Below are 9602 nucleotides of genomic sequence, written 5' to 3'. Positions count from 1 at the left end.
TTGAAATCCCTGTGAAATTCTTCAAGGGTCTCTTTCCTGTGGGTCCATATGATGATGTTATCGATGTAGCATAAATAGCCTAATGGTGCTAGAGGATGAGAGCTGAGAGAACATTGTTCAAGGTCAGCCATAAAGACGTTGGCATGTTGTGATGCCATGCAGATGCCCATGGCTGTGCCGCTGACTTGAAGATACAAATTGTCTCCAAATTGGAAGTAGTTGTGGGTAAGGACAAAGTCACAGAGCTCTGTAAACAGGTGTGCAGTGCTGTCATTGGGGATGGTGTTCCTGATTGATTAATTTCTGATTCCATTCTCTCTTTGTCTGTCATGATCAGAGCTCGCCAAGCAATGGCGAGCCCTGCTCGCCAGCCATGTGGTTCTGTGCTTTGCGCATGCACAGATCGCTCTGCGCCGACTCTTCCGGGTTGTAATCTGCTTGCCATGGGCGAGTAGATTACATTATTTGTTGAGCCCTGGTTATGATCTTATGCAGGCATGCGTGGTGTCAATAGACAGCTTCTTTTTTGACTAATTCAGTCTTGGTTTTCTAACTTTTGCTGACTGAGAATGACTGTTACATAACAAAGGTGCAGTCCCCACTGTGCACAAGAGTTAGGTGTTGTGTATTCCCAGTAAGATGGCTACTGTTGACGTGACTGATGCACTGCGGGTAACATTCCCACAATTCCTGACACCCCTTTGCAGTCTGGATTAGACCCCCAATGCCTGATGGGACAAAAACAGTGCAGCAAGTGGTTCTGGATATATGTTGTCAGTGTCCTATAATGTGCTCATCTCTTCCCCCTCTCTCCCTGCTCCTCCCCCCCCCCCCCCCCCACCGCTTAAAAGCAACAAACAATCTTTTCATGCCATTTTTTCCCTGATTATCCATGCAGATGACATAGCAGGGCAAGCATGGACCCCATTCAGTTTCAAAGTGCTTTGGTAATCATTCAAACACCTTGCACCTTATGCTGCAGTATGTGCAGAGACTAGCCAGGAGCCACCAGAGCGAGGACAAATGAGAGAAGGCCACAAACATAGAATGTATGAAACACTTGAGTGGAGCAATCAGCAGATGCTGGTGACTGTTGAACCTCTTGACACAGTGGAATGCGAGACAAGCACAGTTCTGGTACTGCGAGACAAGCACAGACTGGTGAAATTGCATAGTTATGCACCTATGGGACAATCAGCAGTGACTGCAAAACTTTGCATGTGTAAGGCCACTTTCATAGAACTTTGTGAACTGCATTCCCCCGCCCTGAAGCAGAGCAATATTAGAATGAGACCTGCTCTTACAGTTGAGAAGCAAGTAGCAATATCTGTGGACGCTTACAATGCCAGACCACTACCGGTCAGTTGGGAATCAGTTCGGAGTAAGTAAATCTACAGTGGGGGTTGCTGTGATCCAAGTCAATATCTTCTGCTATGAAGGAGAGTGACTCTGGAAAACATGCAGGATACAGTGGAGATCTTTACAGTGATGGGGTTCGCTAACTGTTGTGAGGTAATAGAAAACACATTGGCAAGGTGGTGAGGTGTCAAGATAGCAAAGAAAACAAAGTGCAAAGGATCCTTCTCCATGGTGCTTCAAGTGCTAGTGGACCACAAAGGCCATTTCACTGACATCAACATGGGATTGCTGGGAATGTGCATGACGTATATCTTTACAAACTCCGGTCTCTTCAGAAAGCTGCAAGATGGAATTTTCTTTCCAGACTTGAAAATTATCATTGGAGGCACTGAATGCTAATAGTGATCATTGGAGACTCAGCCCATCACTTTCTCCCATGGCTAATGAGGCCACAGAGGGGCAGCCCGGACTGCAGGAAGGAGCAGTTCAGCTACAAGCTGAGCAAGTGCAGAATGGTGGTAAAAATGTGCTTTTGAACACTTTAAGGCAGTGGTCTCCAACCTTTTTACACCCAAGGTCACTTTTTAAATGACAGACCAAGCCAAGATCTACCGCCCCACCCCTTCCTTGAAGCCCCACCCTCTCTATTCTCCTCCTCTCCGTCACTTGCTATCCCCAATCCTTATACTGCTGCTTTAAAAAAAATTCTTCTGTGGGAAGAGGTTTTTCCAACATTTGGCCTGTCTAGACTGGACCAAATGTCAGAAAAAAAACCCCTTCTTTTGGAAGCCACCTTATTCCTTGTGGAAAGAGGAATATAGGGGTGACCGAAAGAGTGGAAGAACAAACACGACTCTGAATGCAGAAGAGTTTTTCTGGGATATCTCTAGAATCCTGAAAAACTCCTGGGCTACGTCTAGACTGGCATGATTTTCCGGAAATGCTTTTAACGGAAAAGTTTTCTGTTAAAAGCATTTTCGGAAAAGCGCATCTAGATTGGCAGGACGTTTTTCTGCAAAAGCACTTTTTGCGGAAAAGTGTCTGTGGCCAATCTAGACGCACTTTTCCGCAAAAAAGCCCCAATAGCCATTTTCGCGATCAGGGCCTTTTTGCGGAAAACAAATCTCAGCTGTCTACACTGGCCCTTTTGCGCAAAAGTTTTTCGGAAAAAGATTTTTGCCTGAACGGGAGCAGCATAGTATTTCCACAAAAACACTAACAATCTTACATGAGATCGTCAGTGCTTTTGTGGAAATTCAAGCGGCCAGTGTAGACACCTGGCAAGTTTTTCCGGAAAAGCAGCTGCTTTTCCGGAAAAAGTGGCCAATCTAGACACAGCCCTGTAGTCTTGCTGGACCCTTGCTGTGTTGAGACAGGATGTGTAGTCTCTGGGGTGGGAATGAGGGATTTGGGTGTGGGAAGGGGTGAGAGGTGCAAGCTCTGGGAGGAAATCTGGATGCAGGAGGAGGTGGAGAAGGGGACACGGGCTCGGGGAGGGGCTCCAGGCTGGGCAGTGTTGGGATAGTAAGCAAGCCACAGGCTTGTGGATGTAGGGTGCAGGAATTTGGGTTGGGGTATGCGAGAGGCTCAGGGCAGAGGGTTCCAGTGTTTGATAGGCTCAGATCTAGGGTCTGGGGAAGGAGTAATGCAGGAGTGGTTGTGGCCAGATGGGGGTTTGGCCCCAATCGGGGGTTTGTTGGCCAGGCTTCATTTTTAAATAAAATACTATGTTAAACACAAAGTTTCTGCATTGTCTTTATTTATGAGAATGGCAGGGAACCTGCCTTCAGTCAGCGGTCACTGACCCATAGAAGTCATTTGGGAGCAGGGGACACTACTGGGGAGGGGTGCTAGAGGGTTCTGGGGCAGGGAACAGGGTGCCTGTGGGGACAGGGGAGAGGGGGCAGAGTGCCAGAACAGGTTTTTGCAGCAGGGGACAGGGTCCTGGGGGGGACAGGTTTCTGTAGTGGGAAGGCAGGGGGACAGGTTTCTGCAGTAGGAGTCAGGGTGCCAGAGGGAACTGGTTTCTGCAGGGGGGGCAGGGTGCCGGGGGACAAGTTTCTGCAGAGGCGGGGGAGGTTTCTGCAGCGGGATGGGGGGGGCAAGGGAGAGGGAACAAGGGGCCAGGAGGGCAGGGGACAGGTTTGGGGCAGAGGAGAGGGAATAAGGTTGGGGGGCAGGGAGTTCCCTACACCAGACATGGACGGAAGCCTCAGACCTGCGCTCCCTCCGGACAGACCGCAGGGCAGCCGGGCTGGAGCGAAGAGAAGCGGCTGCCTGGCCAGCTGGCCATGGCGCTCAGCCAGGCTGCACCAAGCTCCACGAGGGGAAGCCACCCGTTCAGCCTCCTCCGGGCTGAAGGCCACAGCCAGATGGCCAGCGGCTTCTCCTCTGCACCAGCCCACGTGGAGCGTGGTGCACCCTGGCTGAGAGCCATGGCCAGCTGGCCGGGCAGCTGCTTCTCTTCCCTCCAGCCCGGCTGCCTTGCGCTCAGCCCAGGGAGGCTGCGCCTAGCTCCAGCTGTGCTGGAGCAAGCTTCCCGGGCTGAGCGCAGGGCAGCCGGGCTGGAGGGAAGAGAAGTGGCTGCCCGGCCAGCTGGCCATGGCTCTCAGCCAGGGTGCACCACGCTCCACGTGGGCAGGTGCAGAGGAGAAGCTGCTGATCAGCTGGAGCGCGGGGCAGCATCTTTCAGCTGAAAGCCACAGTCAGCTTGCTGGGGTGTTTCAGCCCTCCTGACCTCCCAGCTCCCACCATTCCTCGCAGCTACTCACCTGTGTTGTTGCTCGGTGAGTAGCTGCTCCTCAAATGAGGAAATCTAATGTAAATGTACTGCGCAGGCGCGCAGTTGAGAGGGCTCAAGAGCTACTCTTAGAGCCCCTGCGATCTACCAGTAGATCGTGATTTACTGGTTGGTGACCACGGCTTTAAGGGAAGGTTTCATAGTTTGACTAGGTTCGATCTCCTAAAAGCAACATTCCCATTGTTGTGGTACCCTGCTCTGTGCTCCATAATATCTGTGAAATTTAGGTGGACAAATTTTTTACTAGGGAGGGGGTGGTTGAGGCAGATTTCCTAGCCACTAATTATGAGCAGCCAGGCAAGCAGAGCACAGGAAGGGGCACTGCAAATCAGAGAGACTTTGAAAACAGCTTCGTGAATGTCATGTCACTGTCTGGTCAGTCATGCATGTTGCTCTTAACGAGGTGTCCCCTGCATTAAATGTACTGGCCTGTAACCTCTATAAAGCTTCCTCCACCCCTCTCCTCCATTCAACTCAAGCAATAAAGATACCGTTGTTGAGAAATCATGCATTTTTATTTAGGGAAACGCAAGGAAAAAGACAGAAAATGAGTTCAGGGCAGCAGTTTTGTTGGGGGTCAAGGGCAGGCTGCATCTTAAGTCTCCCTGTTCAGCAATCACAGGTTACAGAATGACACCCTTCTGTTCCTAGAGACATCCCTGGGGGTTCAGTGGAAGGATGCCCTTGACTTCCCCTCTTTTCCCCCATTCTAGGGTACCTGGGAGGGGAGAGTATGGAACTTGGTGAGGAGGGCATGTGGTTCTGCATGGGCTGAAATAGTGATGTAAAAATGGTTTAACAATGTTAACTGTGTAGCCAATTACAATTCAGTCAGTTACATGGTTAAATGTTACTGGCCTCACCAGCACTGAGGGCTCCTGGAGGCTGCCAGCCTTGCAAGAGTTTAATCAGTAGCTGGAACCAATAAGCATCGGTTTATCAGTTAACAGGTAAAACTTACATCCTTAGGTTGGAGGGGGCTCTGTGCTCCATTTGCTTCTCTTGTAGCTGTACCAGGCATGTCAGCAGCTCTGTTTTCTCCCACAAGCCTCAAGCTTTCCTCTTGTGTCTTCACTTTACATTTCCTACACGCTTTCCTCTCCTGCTCCATTCACATCTCCTGCAGCATCATTTTCCATCCATTGAATTGCACCCTGTCCATGTGGGCAGATTGTATTTGCTCATTGAACAGGTCATCCCAATTAGGTTTTCTTCTTTGGATCTCTGCTGGGCTAACAGCTGTGGGAGAGGGCAAGAGGCTCACTGCTGCACCTGCAGTAATGAGAAAAGTGAAGGGTAGACTTTAGTGAAGATACATTGTAGAGCACAGAAACCAATCACTTTGCATAAAAGAAGGTCTGTCCAACACAATAGGCATGTGTTATGTACAAAGCTGGAGTTATGCTTTTAAGTGCCCACTATACAGCAGGTACACCTCAGATTTTAAGGGAGCATCTGGCCTCATTTTGGTGGCAGGCATGGGAAGGAATAGGTTAGGCCTCCCTCTTTTGCTTCCAATTTGAAAGCATGTGCGATACAATGGCAGCAAATAGCAGCTCCCACAGGTAGGCATGTGTCTGGGTTTGTAAAGGGGGGCTATGGTGGTGTGTTCAGCATCCCCCATTTGCTGGGAGAGTACAACTTTCCCTTCTCACAGGAGCCTGCAAGGAAGAGGAGGGCCAGGAGTGGCTACAGGTCAGGGTTGGTTCTCACGCAGTCACTGTGGTCAGAAAACCATGCTTTGTTGGGAATGAGCAAATAAAGGTGGACTGCCTCAGTGATCTCTGTAACACAACTTCCCTGCTTCATTCACATTGTCCTGCAAGATTTTGGTCTTCTCTGAATCACACAAAATAAGGATGCTGACTGAATGTGGCCAGAAACCTGAACCTTATGCTGCAGTGATACTAGATCCCTACTGCTGGCTTGGCTTGGAAAGGACAGAATAAGGCAGGCCTCCCCAGAAAGCTTGTAAGAAGGATCAAAGAATACCTCTAAGAAAGCTTTATGGAGATATGCAGGGAGGATTCCTTCTCTGTCTACAGACACATTAACAAGCTCTTCTGGGGACCTTGTGCTGTGTAGTCAGTGGCCACCACAGATCACACCCAATTGCCTTACCCCACTTGTAGCATGAAAAAAAATTTGAATTCACTAGAAATGCCCTCCCCAGGATTCCTGCCCTACTCTGAGACATCCTGGGAGGAGGGGATTATCTCCAAAGTTATAAAAAGGTCCTGGCTGTCAGTGACATCAGTTGTCCTGTTTGCCTGCTGACAATTGTCTTCCTGCTCCTCATTCCTCATCCACGCTGTCCTCCATGAGGCAGAGGAGTATCTTGGGAGGAATCCATATACTAGCTAGGGAAGCTAGTCAGATACCAGTTGCTCATAGAAGTGGCATGTTTGCAGCAATGATCCAGAACATCCCTTTGCCTCATTTGTCTTCTGGTATGACTGCCCTCAGTTCCTTTATTTTCACACAGCACTGCTGGGCATCCCTGGCATATCCTTTCTCCTCCTTGCCCTTTGTGATCTTGGCATAGCTAGCTGCATTTCTTTTGCTGATTTATATTCTGCGAGGACAGATTCCTCTCTCCACACAGCAATGAGTTCCAGCATTCCCTGCATGTTCAATGCTGGTGCTTGTCTGCAACTCTGGATTATTCATGGTCAGGAGTGCTGTCCACTCTGAGGTATGCTGGCCAGACAGGAAACGAAATTCAAATTTTACCAGGGTTTTTCCTGTTCTAAAGAATAAGTTCTTTGAGGAAGAGACAGGTTTTTACTGTGTATATGTCAAGTGCCTAACACGATGAGTCCCTGAATTAGTGCAATGATGCCCAGCTGCTTTAATTATCTACTATATATTTTAGAGAGTTTGTCTTTGATCAAGAACGCCTCTTCCTAAATGGTAAGTAAGAGCTAGGACAGAATTCCCATCAATTTTTCAGTAAAATTTTAGTAAACTTTTTTTAAAAAATTGAAAGAAATCCTAGATACAAATAAACGTATAAGTCTTCATCTAGTACCATTACAGCAAATTATCCCTACAAAAGTAGGCACCTTCCAAATAAGTTAATCATTTGCATCATCAAATGAACCGAGTGTAGTAGGACTAAATTAATTGCTCTTTCCAAATGTATTGAGAGAGTATATATCAACATGTTAAAATGTTAAAAGATTACAGATATTTGTTTTGTAGTTACAATTGACTCTTACTGGGACATAAACATTCTGAAGAGAATATGTGAACATAGTAAGTGAAGTGATATAAATATAAGAATAACAGAATCATAGCTATATAACATGCAACTATTTATTGAAGGATTGTTAATGGAATTTCTATACAGAGAAAGCCATCAATACATAATAGAACATATTGAACTATGAGAGATATCAAAGGATACAAAAGTATATTTAAAAATAGCTAGTATTGCTAAAAAAAAAAGAAAAAGAAAATAAACTATCCACTACTCTCAGAGTTGAGAGGAAATCAGATCTTTTGTGGCAACTTCCTGTTCTGTTCCTAATAACAAAACCAAGCATTTATTTGTCCACCAGGAGGCTTATGTGAGCTATCAACATTTTGCTTTCCCAATTAAAAACAAGATTGAATAAACTTTGCCAGGCCAAAATTGCAACCATTACTAGCATACACTAACTCAATTCAAAAAAGTGTGAATAATAAAAACCCACCACTAATTTGCATGTGAATTAATATTACTGTTATTTTGGCCATTTGGTGCTCTGAAGACACCAGAAAATAATTTGAAAAATTAGATTTTAAAAAAAATTGTTCCAGTCAAAATTATGTAACTTATTAGTAGATGCTTCTGCATCTGTCAAGAAATCATTGATGGCCTTATGGTGGCAGAACTTTTTAGCTTTTTTCATCATGCTAGATGGGTACCATGGGATTCTCAAACTGGCAGTAGATACAGAAATATGTAGATATGTCTCACTTCATTAAGTAATCTTGTGAACCTAAATATATACAAACAGATTCTTAATCTAAAAATCACTTTTTGGGAATGGGAAAAATTACCCGAGAAAATGTTTGTGTAGTGTTGACATGTGGTTATGATTTGAGTGTATAACGCGTATGACTCTCATTTCTCAAATTCTTAAACAGATGCTTAACTTTGTACTGTAAATAGTCCTGCTGAAGTCAAGAAAAGTATGGTATGTTCATAGGTGCTTGCAGAATAAGGACTTCTCCATGTGTGTGTTTGTGTGAGACATGGGTGCATGTGCAAGGACACACACACACACACACTATATATATATATATATATATATATATATATATATATATATATATAAAAAACCAAATTTTGCTCTTAGAGGTAAAGTATAACTTATGTGAAAGTCAGTGGAGCTGATCAAAGATACAAACTGATTAATTTTAACAATGTTGCATTTTAATTGCTTCCAAACTACTCCTGAGAAAATAGGGAAAGTGCAATTCAAATTATATTATTATATTATTGCCTCTGTGGATGTGAGAGACACTTCCTGTCACTTTACAGTCAAACTTTAAGAAAGAGTGGGAGGCATTCTATGACCAGAAGAGGTTATTAGCTACACGTAAAACATAAATAGTAATCCTTAATATGTGAATGGTTGCCTTGGAATACCATATTAAATTAAGATGTATTGTGCAAATTCTTATTTTTTCTCTCAAATATAGCTTTATTCTTTCTGTTTTCCTTTTAATTTATATTTTCTTTTGATTTTCTTAAGTTTATCATTGTAACTTTGTAGAGCTTATTACAGATATGAGAAATTAAGGTGAAATGTTGGAAAATGTGCAAATGTGATTATTTGACTATGTAATCTCATACTAGTCATAATATGCAGTGTTAAAATCTCTGTACAGTTTTTAGTATAAAACTGTTCAAAAATATTCAGTTCTGTTCATTCTTCCATTTATGTACACTTTAGCTAGAGATCCTTTTAAAGCATCTTCACAAGCTTGACAGTATGTTATATGATTTTCAGTTTAACATGATGTTGAGGTTTTGGAGCCCACTCTTGGAAATTCTCTATGTACCATTTAAACAATTTGAGTTCCCTATGCAGGGGCTGGGCTTGCAGGACTGGGACTGGCATATTGCTTTTGCAGGAGGGCCAATTTAGTGTATCCACCAATATAAAACAAGTATAGAGAAATGAGGAATGTACAAGTCCACGCACAGTGAGGGTGTATCCACACTGCAGGGCTTAACACGAAATAAGCTACGCAAATTGAACTACATCAATTGCGCAGTTTATTTTGAAATTGGGAGTGTCTACATAGCACTTATTTCAAAATAGCCCACTTTTCCTCTGACTTCCCTCTAGTCCTCATACGATGATGGTTACAGGATATGGAGTAAGAATTCCTCCAGCTTGCCAGTATTTTGACATTATTTTGAAATAACTGCTTGCTGTGTAGACAT

Source organism: Pelodiscus sinensis, chromosome 1 (assembly GCF_049634645.1).
Source record: "Pelodiscus sinensis isolate JC-2024 chromosome 1, ASM4963464v1, whole genome shotgun sequence".
Classification (NCBI taxonomy): domain Eukaryota; kingdom Metazoa; phylum Chordata; order Testudines; family Trionychidae; genus Pelodiscus; species Pelodiscus sinensis.
Note: the sequence above shows the minus strand (reverse complement) of the source record.